Source organism: Cricetulus griseus, chromosome 5 (assembly GCF_003668045.3).
Source record: "Cricetulus griseus strain 17A/GY chromosome 5, alternate assembly CriGri-PICRH-1.0, whole genome shotgun sequence".
Taxonomy (NCBI): Eukaryota; Metazoa; Chordata; class Mammalia; order Rodentia; family Cricetidae; genus Cricetulus; species Cricetulus griseus.
Genome location: NC_048598.1, coordinates 44,834,022 through 44,850,792, shown reverse-complemented (window position 1 = coordinate 44,850,792; position 16,771 = coordinate 44,834,022).

Sequence of the window (16,771 nt, the reverse complement as noted above, 5' to 3'; positions counted from 1 at the left end):
GCTATTGAAGACTCACTAGAGGATATACATTCATCAACCAAAGAAAACCTCAAGTCCAACAAATCCCTAACACAAAATATCCAGGAAATATGGGACACCATTAAAAGACCAAACCTAAAAATAATAGGTGTAGAAGAAGGTGAAGAAACACTGCTCAATGGTACAGAAAACATATTCAACAAAATCATAGAAGAAAACTTCCCCAACCTACAGAAAGATATGCCTATGAAAGTACAAGAAGCTTATAGGACACCAAACAGACTGGACAACAAAAAGAAGTCCCCCTGACACATAATAATCAAAACTCCAAATCTACAGAATAAAGAGAAAATATTAAGAGCTGCAAAGGAAAAAGGCCAAGTAACATATAAAGGGAAACCAATCAGAATCACACCTGACTTCTCAATGGAAACTCTGAAAGCCAGAAGGTCTTGGATAGATACCCTACAAGCACTAAGGGAGCATGGATGTCAACCCAGACTACTGTACCCAGCAAAACTTTCAATCATTATAGATGGAGAAAACAAGATATTCCATGACAAAAACAGATTTAAACAATACATATCCACAAATCCAGCACTACAGAAGGTTCTGGAAGGAAAACTCCAACCCAAGGAACATAACTACATGCACAAGAACACAGGCAATAGATAATCTAATTTTGCCAAACACAAAAAGAAGCAGGAGGGCAAAATCCACACACAATGACACCACCAACAATAAATCCAAAACAAACAAGAACCAACGAACAATGGACATTAATATCCCTAAATGTCAATGGTCTTAATTTACCCATAAAAAGATATAGGCTAACAGAATGGATACGAAGACAGAATCCATCCTTCTGCTGTTTACAAGAAACACACCTCAACTTCAAAGACAGGCGATACCTCAGAGTAAAAGGATGGGAAAAGATTTTCCAATCAAATGGCCTCAAGAAACAAGCCGGTGTAGCAATCCTAATATCTAACAAATTGGACTTTAAACTAAAATCAATCAAAAGAGATGAAGAAGGGCATTTCTTACTCATCACAGAAAAAGTCCATCAAGATGAAATCTCAATCCTGAACATCTTTGCTCCAAATACGAAGGCACCCACATTTGTGAAAGAAACATTACTAAAGCTCAAACCACACATAAAACCACACACACTTATAGTAGGAGACTTCAACACCCCCTTACACCATTGGACAGAACCACTAGACAGAAACTTAACAAAGAAACAAAGGATCTGAAAGAAGTTATGACCCAACTGGGTTTAACAGATATCTATAGAACATTCCATCCAAACACAAAAGAATATACCTTCTTCTCAGCGCCACATGGAACCTTCTCAAAAATTGACCACATAGTTGGCAGCAAAGAAAACCTCCACAGTTACAAAAGTATTGAAATAACCCCCTGTATTTTATCAGACCACCATGCATTAAAGCTGGAATTCAACAGCAATATGAATTGCAGAAAACCTACATTTGTGTGGAAAATGAATAACTCCCAATTGCACCATTCCTGGGTTGAGGAAGAAATAAAAAAAGAAATTAAAGACTTCCTCGAATTTAATGAGAATGTGGACACAACATACCCGAACTTATGGGACACCCTGAAAGCAGTGCTAAGAGGGAAGTTCATAGCACTAAGTGCTCACATGAAGAAACTGGAGGAAAGTCACATTAGAGAATTGACAGAACAATTGAAAGCTTTAGAGCAAAAAGAAGCAAACACACCAAGGAGGAGTAGATGCCAAGAAATAATCAACCTGAGAGCCGAAATCAACAAAGTAGAAACTAGGAAAACAGTACAAAGAATCAATGAAACAAAGAGTTGGTTCTTTGAGAAGATCAACAAGATAGACAAACCTCTAGCCAAACTAATCAAAAGGCAGAGAGAGAGCATGCTAATTAACAAAATCAGAAATGAAAAGGGGGATATAACAATGGACACTGAGGAAATCCAGAGAATCTTTAGGTCATACTTTGAAAACCTGTATTCCACAAAATTGGAAAATCTAAAGGAAATGGACAGCTTTCTGGATAAATATCACTTACCAAAATTAAATCAAGATCAGATAAACAGTTTAAATCGACCTATAACCCCTAATGAGATAGAAGCAGTAATCAAAAGCCTCCCAACCAAAAAAAGCCCAGGGCCAGATGGCTTCACTGCAGAATTCTACCAGAAATTCAAAGAAGAGCTAATTCCAGTACTCCTCAAACTGCTCCGCACAATAGAAGCAGATGGGATATTGCCAAACTCTTTCTACGAGGCTACAATCACTTTGATACCCAAGCCACACAATGATAAGACTAAGAAAGAGAACTACAGACCTATATCCCTCATGAACATTGATGCTAAAATACTCAATAAAATATTGGCTAATCGAATCCAAGAACATATCAGAAAAATCATCCACCACGGTCAAGTAGGCTTCATCCCAGGAATGCAAGGATGGTTTAACATATGAAAATCCATCAATGTAATCCACCATATAAACAAACTGAAAAAGAAAAACCACATGATCATCTCACTAGATGCTGAAAAAGCCTTTGACAAAATCCAACATCCCTTCATGATAAAGATCTTGGAGAGAACAGGAATAACAGGAACATATCTAAACATGATAAACGCGATATACACCAAACCAATAGCCAACATCAAACTAAATGGAGAGAAACTCGAAGCTTTTCCTCTAAAATCAGGAACAAGACAAGGATGTCCACTCTCTCCATACCTCTTCAACATTGTACTTGAAGTTCTAGCTAGAGCAATAAGACAAGAACAGGAGATCAAAGGGATACAAATTGGAAAGGACGAAGTTAAACTTTCACTATTTGCAGATGACATGATAGTCTACATAAGTGACCCGAAAAACTCTACCAGGAAACTCATACAGCTGATAAACACCTTCAGCAAGGTAGCAGGATACAAAATTAACTCAAAAAAATCTGTAGCCCTACTGTATACAGATGATAAACTCAATGAGAAAGAAATCATGGAAACATCACCTTTCACAATATCCACAAGCAACATAAAATATCTTGGGTAACACTAACCAAAAAAGTGAAAGACCTGTACAATAAGAACTTTGAGACTTTAAAGAAAGAAATTAAAGAAGATACCAGAAAGTGGAAAGATCTCCCATGCTCTTGGATAGGCAGAATTAACATAGTAAAAATGGCAATCCTACCAAAAGCAATCTACAGATTCAACGCAATCCCATCAAAATCCCAACACAGTTTTTCACAGACATTGAAAGAACAATACTCAACTTTATATGGAAAAATAAAAAACCCAGGATAGCCAAAACAACTCTTTACAATAAAAGATCTTCTGGAGGCATCACCATCCCTGACTTCAAGCTCTACTATAGAGCCATAGTTCTGAAAACAGCTTGGTATTGTCACAAGAATAGACAGATAGACCAATGGAATCGCATTGAAGACCCAGATATTAATCCACTCACCTACAAACACCTTATTTTTTACAAAGGTGCTAAATCCATACAATGGAAAAAAAGATAGCATCTTCAACAAATGGTGCTGGCACAATTGGATTCGGACATGCAGAAAATTGCAGATTGATCCATATCTGTCACCATGCACGAAACTTAAGTGCAAATGGATCAAAGATCTCTCCATAAATCCAGCCACACTGAATCTTCTAGAAGAGAAAGTGGGAACAACCCTTGAACAAATTGGCACAGGAGAACGATTCCTGAACATCACGCCAGAAGCACAGACACTGAGGTCTGCAATCAATAAATGGGACCTCCTGAAACTGAGAAGCTTCTGTAAGGCAAAGGACACAGTCAGTAAGACAAAACGACCACCCACAGAATGGGAAAAGATCTTCACCAGCCCCACATCTGACAGAGGACTGATTTCCAAAATATACAAGGAGCTCAAGAAGCTAGCCACCAAAACACCATACAATGAAATTAAAAAGTGGGGTGCAGAACTAAACAGAGATTTTTCAACAGAGGAATCTGAAATGGCTGAAAGACACTTAAGAAAGTGCTCAAAATCCTTGGCCATCAGAGAAATGCAACTCAAAACAACTCTGAGATACCACCTCACACCTGTCAGAATGGCTAAAATCAAAAATACCAATGACAACCTATGCTGGAGAGGTTGTGGAGAAGAAGGAACACTCCTCCATTGCTGGTGGGAGTGTGAACTTGTAAGACCACTTTGGAAATCAGTATGGCGGTTGCTCAGAAAAATGGGAATCAATCTACCTCAAGATCCAGCCATTCCTCTCTTGGGTATATACCCAAATACTGCATGTCCATACAACAAGGACATATGTTCAACCATGTTCATAGCAGCATTGTTTGTAATAGCCAGAACCTGGAAGCAACCTAGATGCCCCTCAACTGAAGAATGGAAAGAGAAAATGTGGTACATTTATACAATGGAGTACTACTCAGCAGAAAAATGCAATGGAATCTTGAAATTCGCAGGCAAATGGATGGAACTAGAAGAAACCATCCTGAGTGAGGTAACCCAATCACAAAAAGACAAACATGGTATGTACTCACTCATATATGATTTTTAGACATAGAGCAAAGGTTTACCAGCCTATAATCCTCTTCCCCAAAGAAACTAGAAATCATGAATGACTCTAAGGGATAAATGGACCCCAGGAATGGGAAGTGGCATAAACTCCCGAGCTAATTGAGAGCATGAGGGTAGGGGAGTGGGTGCTGCCACAATAAGAGTACAAGAAGAAGAGGAGAGGAGAAGAAATGGAGGAGCAGATATATTGAGTTGGGGGAAGAATAGAGGAGAGAGAGCAGGATGAGAGATACCATATCAGAGGGAGCCACTATAGGTCCGAGAAGAGATCTGGAACTAGAAAGATCTCCAGAGACCTATAAGGATGACACGATCTGACAGACCGGGCAGTGGAGGAGAGGATGGCCTAGAAGCCCCTCCCCTAGAATGAGAGTGATGACTACTCTCTATGCTATCCTAGAGTCCTCATCCAGTGGCTGATGGAAGCAGAGACAGACATACACAGAAATACACTGAGCTGAATTCTGGAACCTAGTTGAAGAGAGGGAGGAATGAAGAACAAAGGGGTCTATACCAGGTTGGAGAAACCCACATAAACAGTTGGCCTGAAAAAGGGAAAGCATATCGACCCCAGACGCTCTTTGGGAGGCCAGTACGGGACTAATCCAGCCCCCTGATCATGGATGCCATCGGGAAGGCCCCTGCACTCCTGAGAGCCTCCGGAGGTGGACTGGCTTTTTGCCCTGGTGTATGTGGGGGACTTTGAGAGCCCATCCCACTTTAAGCGATGCACTCTGTCTCTGAACACATGGTGAGGGACCCAGGCCCAGCACAGGAAGATTTGGTGGACTTGGTGGAGCCCCGGTTGGGGGCCCTACCCTGCCTGGGGAGTGGTGGGTGGATGGGGTGGGGGGTAGGTTGGAGGTGGGGGAGAAGGAATGGGGGTAAGGGGAGGGAGAGGGAGAGGGAGAGGGGAATTACATGTGAAACAAGCCTGTTCCCTAACTTGAATTAATACTAATAAAAAGAGAGAAAAAAAAAAAACAACAATAAAACCCAATCAGACCAAAGTAAGAAAAGGCCTAGAAAGGCTAGGCCTACTCCAAGAAAGAAAGGCAAACAATAAATGTGCACTATGTTGGAAATCTAAGATATCCAGTGGCATTTGCTAGCCTCTATCAGAAGTGGATAGGTTGGCCCCACATATATTGCCATTGATATATGTGACTTCGTGTTGACAAGTTCCATTTCATACCTAAAGTTTTCCTCAGCAAATGTCTCTCATTGCTGGCATCTGAAGTATACCAGGCTCTCCCCTGAAATTTAGGCTTTACCTTCACAGTGTCAGGCACAGTGCATGCAGAAACTCAGTGAAGAGAATCTGAACCTGCTTACATTGTCTCCTCTCAGCACCTCTGTGGACACTTCATGTAATTCTCCATGACTTTACCTCTCTGCCTGAAAAAAACAACACCATTTGGAAGCACAGGTCCTGCTACCAATTTGAGAATTGGCCTGGTAACTTTTTACCACAACTATAGTCCTCTTCATATCTTTCCAGTCTGAGGTCAGGAGAACATTTCTGTAAGGGGCTCTGCTGGAGCAGCATACACATCCTAGAGGGACTCATTCTGGAGTCTTATGTTCAAATGGAAAATTTTGTATTTGTTCAAATTATTACACTCTGGTGTTCTCCAAAGGTGGATCTTGCCCTCAAGAAGCATTTTCTATTGTTCCAGCACCAAATGTAAAATTATCAATTAAAGGCACCTTGTTTTGGCCCTCCATGAATTCTACTGTCTCAGTGGAAAAGGAGCACATGCGGCACAGAATGATCATTTCACAGCCTAGATGCTATACTGTCTTTATATAACCCAGACCAAAGTAATTAATTTATTACTGTTGAATTCAGTCTCATTCATTTTAAAAGGATCTGGAAATAGAGAAGTCATGCTTTTCTTTGGTTGTTTGTTTATCTGTCAGAATATAGCACAGATGTCTCTTCCATTCTCAAGAGTCTTCACTTTCCTGTGAAACCACCCAAGCACAGTCATTACTGTCTGATCTTCTGTAATCATACTGTTCTCCTGAATTTCTACTAGAATTATCCATTGAGCTCTGATTATGGCTTTTCTAACCCTCAAATGAAAATTGTTTGACATTTATTCTGAAAAAGTTGCAAAGACCTAAGCATTTGTAAATTGGCATATGTAAGCACAGGTAAATTAAAGCAATGGTTTCAACTCCAAGCACCAGTTTTCTATATTAATATTATCTCATTACCATAAAATGTACAATTTAAGGAAGGGTCTCAGTAGGCAGTAGATTACAATCCATTGTGGAACAAAGACACAGGAAAAGGTATCTTTTGCTCCCGGATTCAAAGCTGGAGAAGCCAGAAAGTGGAATGTTGGAATTCCTCTGGATTTCTCTCTCCACCTCATTTTTATTCAGATCTGGACCTCAGCACATGTGATAGGTCTACTTACATTCAAGTTGGCTCTTATACACTTAGGTAAATATACATTGAAAAGACCTGTCCATAGGTGTACATCTTACAGGTGAGCTAAAACCAGTCAACTTTACAAGGAAGCATCATTACAACACAGTAAAGCTCTGTATAAATGCATTTACCTGTAGTTGTACTCTGAGAGTATTTTCATTGCCTATGTTCATGTGTTAAGAGTTGAAATTAAGCACTTAGAGTTCCTTCAGAACAGTATCATTTTAAAAGTTCCCTAAACTGCAAATTCTCTGTCTCTCTGTCTCTGTCTCTGTCTCTCTCTCTCTCTGTCTCTCTGTCTCTCTGTCTCTCTGTCTCTCTGTCTCTCTGTCTCTCTGTCTCTCTGTCTCTCCTCTCTCTCTCTCTCTCTCTCTCTCTCTCTCTCTCTCTCTCTCTCTCTCTCTCTCTCCTTCCCTTTTTCTATCCTCCCTGCTTAGGGGCTGGCTACAGGTGTGCCTGACCACGCCTTTGAGGTTAGGGTGACTTATAGTGAGGGACACTCTACAGCTGGTCGGCTGCTTTTGGTTTCACCTTCAGCTTGCTGTTGCTGTACTTACCGTTGCCTGCCAGCTGACTAGGTCTCTCTGTAAGGCTTTTGCCTGTTAAATTCCCTTGTATTTTTTCCTGACTCCGTATTGGTAATTTCTCACAATACTTCCCCCTCTTTCTCATTCTCTCTTTCTCTTCCTCCCATCCCCTCTAGCTTTCTATTTATTTTTTTTTGAAAGGGTTTCTCTGTAGCCCTTGCTGTCTTGGAACTAACTCAGCATATCAGGCTGGTCTCAAACTCAGAGATCCACCTGAGTGCTTCTGTCTACTGAGTGTGGCAATTAAGGGCATGAACTACCATGCCTGGCTCCTAAAAGTTTTTGATTTGTTTTATTTTGTTTTTTTGTGTGTTTTTACATTTTTCTCTTGCCATATTTCTCTTTTCTTCTTTCTTTTCTTTTCTTTTTCTTTTTCTTTCATTTTTTTTGAGACAGGATTTCTCTGTGTAGTCCTGACTGATATGGAACTAGTTCTGTAGACCAGGTTGGCTTCAAAGACACAGTCTCACGTGTCTCTTCCAAACACCTAAACTGCAAATATGTTATCATGTATCTTCTTTTCCATATATTAACTCATTTGCAAGCATATATATCCCTGATTGTCTCAGGCCAATCTAGTGATTTGTGTGTTTTACCTGACTGCTTTACACTATTCCAACATTATACAGTTATGGCATCATTTTGTATCTTATGAATATGCTGAAGGTTTCTAGTTAGCAATGATGATGTCTAGTTTGTCACTGTGCTTTTACTAGCCATACTCCCATATATTGTTACATCTTAATAAATATTGATATTGAATGAAACATTGCGAAAACCATCACATTTTAATATCATAATTTAAAGAGGATATTGAAGAGTTTTCTATATCTCAATGATATACTCATGAATAAGATACTATAAAAGGCAGTTATTAATCTAGAAAAGAATAAAATTGACCATGTCTAAAGAGTTCATGGAGCCATGTTATATCAAGTTTGCCATCATTATACTACTCCTAACATACAGTATGATTTAGTATAAGAAGGAACCTGATCTACATTAGGACAAGCTCAGAATACTGATGTAGAAAATTCTCATATCAACTTATTTCTTTTTCTCAAGAAATATATTTATTGTAATGGAACTGAAAACTAAGCAGTGTGATTAGCATATTCTTTTAAAGTCTGAAACTGCAAGAAGTCAAATAACAAAGCAAAGGTTGTATGATGAGTGAAAGATCATTGCAAAATTCGCATGCTGAATCTCTTCAAGTTTATTCATGCTCTGCTCCTCTGCACAATGTGATAGTTAATGGCATTGAATATCCAATCATTGCCTCCTATGATTAGACCCATATTTGCATGCTAAGTGAATACACTTTTCTCTAAATAGTCACATCTTTCAATCTTTCTTCTGTTTATGAAAATCAATTAAGGAGGATTTATTTGGTACATTTTCAAATATTAATTGTGTTTGTCATTTTCCCTCTTAAAATATAGGAAATTCTGACAGTTTCAAACTTGTTTTGGCTATATGTCTTATCTGTTGACAACATGATTTCTAAACTAGATGTAGAAAAACAAAATTAGATTGTGAAGCAAAGAAAAATTAGCCATAGATGTTAATAGTCTACATGCACATAGTTAAGTAGCAATATATCTTCTAGTAATCTTTATTCTCATAATTGTTGTTAGTTCATATAACAATGATTCAGAGTAGAAAAAACACAAATAATTTCAAGTATAAATGATCAGGTGATCTTAAAAAGAATTCTATGGGTAAATAATAAGAAAGAATATTCTCTTTAAAAAACAACATATGAAACACTAGATATGATTATGCACAGAAAAATAGTAGTTATCAATTAGATACATAGCTTATGTCATATTCAAAATTAAATCAAAGTAAATTTGTGAGCTAAATGCCCTCACTGGATTTATAAAATTTCTACAGAAGATTCTAGCTGTTTCACTACACAGTGGTGTTTTGGATTCATCATACAAAAACAACAAGCAATAAAATAAAAATAATCAAAATGGAATAAATGAAACTAATTGTTAGAAGAATTGATATATCTTAAATAACTTTTACCACACAAAAATGTGTATACATATTTTTTGTTGTTGTTTTCTTTTTGTTTTTAAAAAGTGGCATACAAAAAGTTTGAGAGGTATAGGGATGGTTTGTTTTCTTGGCTATCCTATCCATGGATCATTGCATATTTCCAAACTTACCATTATACATTCAATATGTTCAGCCATTTGCACTAATATATCAGTTTGTATCTCTGTAGAAACAGTAGAAGTAGCTACTTTCTTATGCTTAGTGTACATTACATTCACTTAAAACATATGAGTTTCCTTATGGAAAGTTCTTCTTCAGACTTTCTTAAATATTATAGTTAACATAAACATGACAACTTGATATATGTGTACCTTGGCAAACCAAGAGGGAAAATAACTTGTCCAAATGAAATGTGACCAGACAAATGGAGTTTTAAAGTATGGAAAGGAGTGGGCAGGACAACTGAAGAGGAAGAATTAACATTCCTCAAAAATACTGCAGCTTTTTAAAGCACTTGCCAGGTTTAACTTGCATAAATTTACATTAATTTATAAGGAAAATTAATGTTTCATTATTACTGGCTGACATTCAAATCCATGTTTTAACTATCTCTCTGATATTTGAAATAGTTTTTAGCCTATAATATCTATATTATCTAAAGAGCTTATTAATAAAACATCTCACTGTGTTTGATATTTTCTTGTTTCAGTAAATTATTTCCCTGAAATTCAATTCAAGCTGTAGAAAGAATATTTTCATGTGTCACTCCTCAATGTGACTATGACTTACCTTATGAAAAAGTGTGAGCTTCTGTGTAATCCTTTGGCATGCAGGAATAATCTTAAATTAATGGATAAAATCAACCTTTGCATTAAATAATATCCTAATCTGTTCCAAATATTGGGTCATTAAAAATATGGAATATATGGAAAGTCTAATATATCAGAGAATATAGTCTAAGCATATAGAACATTAAACTGTATATCATGAAGATCTATTAGCCTTCTTTTACTTGTAATATGAAAGAATGATAACTATTTAGACAAATAATTGTGGTACCATTTCAGTTATTATAAAAATCATGGGCTTATAATTTGCTGTAAATGAGTTTTGGAAAATGATGGTGAAAGCAAAGAAGTGACAACATGATTACTCAGAAATCATTGAGAGAGTGCTGTTTCCACTCCTTCAAGCATACTTTCTGCACAATATTTATCCAACTGTTCAGACAGGAATATAAATCCAAAACATAGCAGAAGGATTCCACACAATAAGTTAATTTTACTGATTTTCACTTACATGAAGATAATCTAGTAATTGACAGAGTGTCTTAACTTTAAAGATAATTTCACAATTAATATTTCCATTTACACCTCATTGAAGTTTAACCAATCCAAATGTTTTTTTAAAATTAATGCAAATATACATTCATTATAATTTTAAAATGTAGTTTTAGTTGTTCAGAACATTAAATGTGAGATCCTTCCTACTAGGAAACTTTTAGCTTTTAACAGTGGTTTATAAAACAGGGTTGATGACAAGTACAGTTCCATACCGACCCCTCAAGCCTGTTCATATGAATTAAATGAAGCTTTATGTCGGTGAATATAATCTAATTACCACTTTTAACAGTCCCTGGGTAACATCCATTCTATTATTTGAATTATTGAAATTGATTATTCTCCCGCACTGTCTCTTTCTCTGTCTCATCTCTACCTCTCTGTCTCCCTCCAGTCTCTAAACCATTTCTATTATCTGTGTACTTTAATAATCCATGTTGTCCAAGATGTCACCAAATTTGCTCCTCCTTCCATAGCGTCATTCATACTGAGTTTATTAGGCATGCACCAACAGATGGTGATTTAAGTATATTTTAATTAAATAACACATTTGCATTTATACTGACCTCCTTTCCCCTACCCCTTTCCTTCCAGTCCATGCCCCCACAAACCTCTCTATCTACCCCCATCCTGCTTCTCATCTACCCCTTGCCCTTCCATTCCTCCTCTGGCTCCATTGAGAAAGGATAGGCCTCCCATGGGCTTCAACAAAGCGTGGCACAACAATCTGAGGCAGGCCCAAGCTCTTCCCCTTGCCTCAAGGGTGGGCAAGGCAATGCAACATAGGGAACAGGTTCCCAAAAGCCAGCTAAGTGTCAAGAACAGGCCTGATTGCACCGCTTGGAGCATTACAAAGAGACCTAGCTACACAACTGTCACACACATGCAGAGGGCCTAGGTTGGTCCCACGGAGGCACCCTAAATGTTGGTCCAGAGTCCGTGAGCTCCCACAAGCTGTCTCTGTGTGTTCCCCTTTCAAGAGCCCCTTGACTCATAAAATCCATCCTCCCATTATTCGGCAAGACTCCTGGAGTTCATCCCAGTGTTTGGTTGTGGATCTCTGCATCTGGTTCCATCAGTAACTAAATAGGATGTCTCTGATGAAAATTAAGGTAGTCATCAGTCTGATTACAGTAGAGGGCAATTTAAGTACCCACTCCACTAATACTAGGAGTCTTAGTTGAGGTTATCCTTCTGGATTCCTGAGGGTTTCTCTGTCTCCAGGTTTCTCCCTAACTCCCCAAAGCAACCCCCAATCAAAACATCTCTTTGTTACTTTCCCCTCCATCCTGTCTCCAACTGTTTCAAGCACCCCGCCCACCAAACCAGTTCCCACAATTTCCAATCCCTACATCTGCCCTCCCCACCTCCACTTTCCCCAGGAGATCTGCTCTATTTCCATTTCCCAGAGAAAAGGAAATAGAGCAGATCTCTGTTTTGTTTTGTTTTGTTTTGTTTTTTACAGCTGAGTAATTCTCAATTGTGTAAATACATCACATTTTCTTTTTCTATTACTTGGTTGAGGGTCATCTAGGTTGTTTCTAGATTATGGCTATTATGAATAATGCCTCTATAAAGGTAGATGAACAAGTGAACAGACTTTTTTTGTTTATTTTAATGACTAATATAAGTACACATATATTATTTAGGTTATGTAATTTATTTCCTATAACATGAAAGTCCCAAATTTCTTTTGCCATGACATATATTACAGTCTTCTATTCTTTTTACACAGCATTTCTTTTTACTATTCATTATTAAATGCTATCTAGATCATTTATATATCTTGTCTATAATAATCACCATTGTGAAAACATCCCTGAAAAGATGTGGTAAATTCTCATTATGCTTTTTGATTTCCATGATGATTGGTGGGATTAAGAATGTGTAACAAATATTTGATGCTCATTTGCATACTTCCTTTTGATAAATATTTATTTGAGTTTGTAACTGTTCATTGATTTGAGTTGGTAGCTCCTCATGTTTTTAACTTGGGGTTATTGGGAATTTTTCTTGGTTAGGTTTGGATATTCAGTTTAAAATGTACCTGATATATTTTTTAAGTTGATCTGAAGAGTGTTTTGATGTTATTATTGCAAGCATATAGAATGTTTCACTATAATGAAGACCACAGAAATAAATCCAACCTATGTAGTGAACTGGGGTTTTATAAGCCTGATAATACTCAGGGAGATAATGAGAGTCTTAAGAACAAATGAAACAGGGTATCCACATGCTAAAGTATGAAAGTGCACTCTCCTTCAGATCACACAAAAACAGTAGTATAGTGTATATTATAGACCTTAACATAAGACCTGAGAATAAATCTCTCAGTGAAACAAAGAATAAACACAAGGACTAAGTTCCTCAATGTTATCATAGCCATGTCTATGTTATGGTGTCAAGCAACAGAGGATGAAAACAGAAATAGATAGGTGAGGTTACAATTACTGACCATACTGCCAAAAAAGTATTGCTGGAGTATTAGGTCATCTATGGAATAAGAAAAAGATATTTACTATATATATGCATATATATATATAATATTTACTATATATATGTGTGTATGTATAGGTATTTATATATAAATATATATGGTAAATTTTCCCCTTAACAAAAACAGAGGGTCAAAAAATGCAAAATATTTGCACCACTAAAGATATTGAGGAAATGAATGTTGCCCATTAATACTGCTATCCTAAGTACAATTACACAAATGCACTCACATAAATCCAAACATACACCCTCAACATTTAATGCGGACATCACTAACAATTTCTTGAAAGTTATACTTCAATAATATGTCAGAAAATACTTTGAAACCTGTAGCAGTGATTAAAAGCTGCCTTGTCAAAACTGAATGCTACTGTGAAAGCTCAGAAGGTAATTTATTTATTTATTCTTCAATTTGTTTTCATAAAATTTAAAGCATCCAACATAAGATAACCATTAAGTCTTGTTAATTGACTGCTCCAAGCTCTATTGAAGAAAGATTATATGATCTCAAGATGTTCACTCTTAACTTATAATGTCTTAATCTAGAGAAGAGATACAGCACTTTTCAAATAATTCCAGATTATAAAATGATTGCATGGTAATCAACAAACATTTCATTAAAATAGAATGATGCATTTTGTTTAAAACCTTTTCTGTATTAAGGATATTGTATGTAGTGAGAGATATTTTATGCGTTGGTATATTTAAAGGAGTAGCACTCTAATTTGGGAGCATTAGGATTTTATATTTAAAAAATTGATTATGTTGCCAATCTCTTTTCATGTTACAAGTATGTGAATGAATTACCTCTACATGTAATTATCTTTAATATTGTTGTGAAAAGTCACCTTTCTTCTTATTATTTGTTTTTAATCAGAAGTGAAGCAGCTTAGATAGAGTTCCAAGCACAGGACAATCCTAGCTAGTTCCAATAGTATGCTTCTTCAAGGATAGCTTCTGAGAATATCTGGAATATTTTTTCTTCATTTATACCCTCATTGTCATCTACTTTCCTCAGTAAAGTAAATATTATTGCCTTTTAAAAACTGTCTATACATTATTTCAATGATATGTACATACTATCCACATATACATTATTATGTACAGATGCAGCTTTTATTGATTTTTTTATAAATTAAGCTTAATTTATTCTTTGTAAATTGTTAATGCTTTTCATTTATTAGTTTCTGATGTCTAGTAGGGGGCATTTGTAGGGAGCTGCAGAAAACCGCACCCAAAAGATGGCGCCGGTTTCCGCCCTCCGCCAGCCCGACGGCAAGCGCTCTCTGTGGTAAACAACTCCAAATTTGGTAAAGGTCATGTATCCTCTTAATTCTGCTGGAGACAACCTATCCTGACGCCACATGTAGGGTTAGGTGATTGGTAGATGTAGACTATATCAGGCCCCGTCTCCCTCGGCCCGGGGCCGCCGCCGCCATTATACATTGTAAAAGCAAAGAGGTTCCCGATTAAACTGTGTTTGAAGAAGATTCCTCGGTGTGGCGTCTTTCTTGCTGGTCAAGGGTGGACGCCGCAGGCATTACTTCTTTTGGAGTTGTTAGTCAGTAATGTCCCATAGACCGACCCCAAACCCCAAATCAACAGGCTATTGTTTACCCTACAGAACTTTATAATAAGACTTTATTGTTGAAGACACCACACAGTTGAGCATAGAGCATTGCAAAATAATGCTAATGCAGATCTGAAAGCATTAGCCTTACTTGCTGCTACTTTTTGTTTGTTTGTTTGTTTGTTTTTTACCACAGAGTTTCTATATGTAGCTTTGGAGTCTGTCCTAGAACTCTCTCCGTAGACCAGGCTGGAGATCTGCCTGCATCTGCATCTTGAGTTCTGGGATTAAAGACTTGCGCCGTCACCTCCTGGCTACTTGCTAGCTCTTGTACTGCTGGGAAATTGTATGCATGCTACTGGAGGAGGAAAGTAATCACCAGTCATCCTTAACACTGAACCTTTCAGCTACAATAATGTCTGGCCTGGAAAGACAAGCACACTGGTGCACTATTGTCATGAATCTTATGGAAGTAACCAATCACTTTCTGATCGAATCTAAGTCCTAAGCCATAGGATCAAATCCACACCTATCACTATTGTTAGCCCTAAGGAAGAACCTATTATTATGATGCTGCTTACTGGACATAGTATTAAAATGCTGCTTGATAGGCTTCATTATACCCATCTCTCATACCTCATCTATGAAGCTTCTAATTGAAATAGATTGTGATTGACAAGGTCACACAAACTTGCCAAGATACAGAGACTAAGAGACTGTGAAATGCTCAGTTTTAAAGGGAACATGTATACCACAGGCCCCCTTTCAAGCCTAAGAGACCATTGTAGAAGAGGATACAGAAAAAAATGTAAGAGACTGACTAAGGTTGTAGAAGAATATAAAGAAACATTATCTTCTGCACACAGCAAGGCAGTAATACATATGAAATCACAGTATTTGTGACAGCATGCAGAAAACCTGTGCAAGTTCAAGCCAGACCAAAAGCCAAGATAATGAGAGAGAATTTAGACATACAATCCCACCTTAACCACAGAGATATAGACAATGTTAACTACAGGAAGAGGAGGAAACAGTTTTCTCTAAGAGAATGGCCTTGGTAAATCAAACAGACTCCTGTAGAAGTCCATGTATCCAATAATATTTGCACAGTAAAAATTTGTTCTTCAAGGGTTTATAAAAAATTAAAAATTTCAGTGAATATTAAAGGATTATGGTGATATATTTTTTATAATTGAATAGATGTTTCCTGGATATCAGAATGCAAAGCTAGCCACAGCCATAGAAGCTAGGCAGTGGTGTCACACAACTTTAATCCCAGGACTCAGGAGACAGGCTGATGGATCTCTCCTACTCCAAGGCCACTCTGGCCTACATGAGAGTGAATCAGGAGAAAAAAAAAACAGAGTGCACACCTTTAATCTCATAGAGAGAACGTAAGTAGACTTGGGCAGCAGTCTGATATTTGGTGAAAAGCAGTGAAATGTGAAGATGCATTCTGAAGTTTGGTGGACTTTTGGTTTGAGCATTGGTAGCAATGAGATCTCTCTGGTGGTTTGGTTGCTTTGCTTCTCTGCACCTCAGCTTCAATCCCAGTATCTGTCTCTGGGTGTTTCTTATTCATGCAACAAGGAGGTATTTGGGGAAGAAATGTGGGAGAGAGTGAATATGAGCATAATATGTATGAAATTCTCAGTGAACTAATTATATAGATATAACTTAAAATAAATAAAAATAATTATTTTAATATCTTTTTTCAGATTTTTTATTTGAATTAGAAATAAGATTGTTTTATA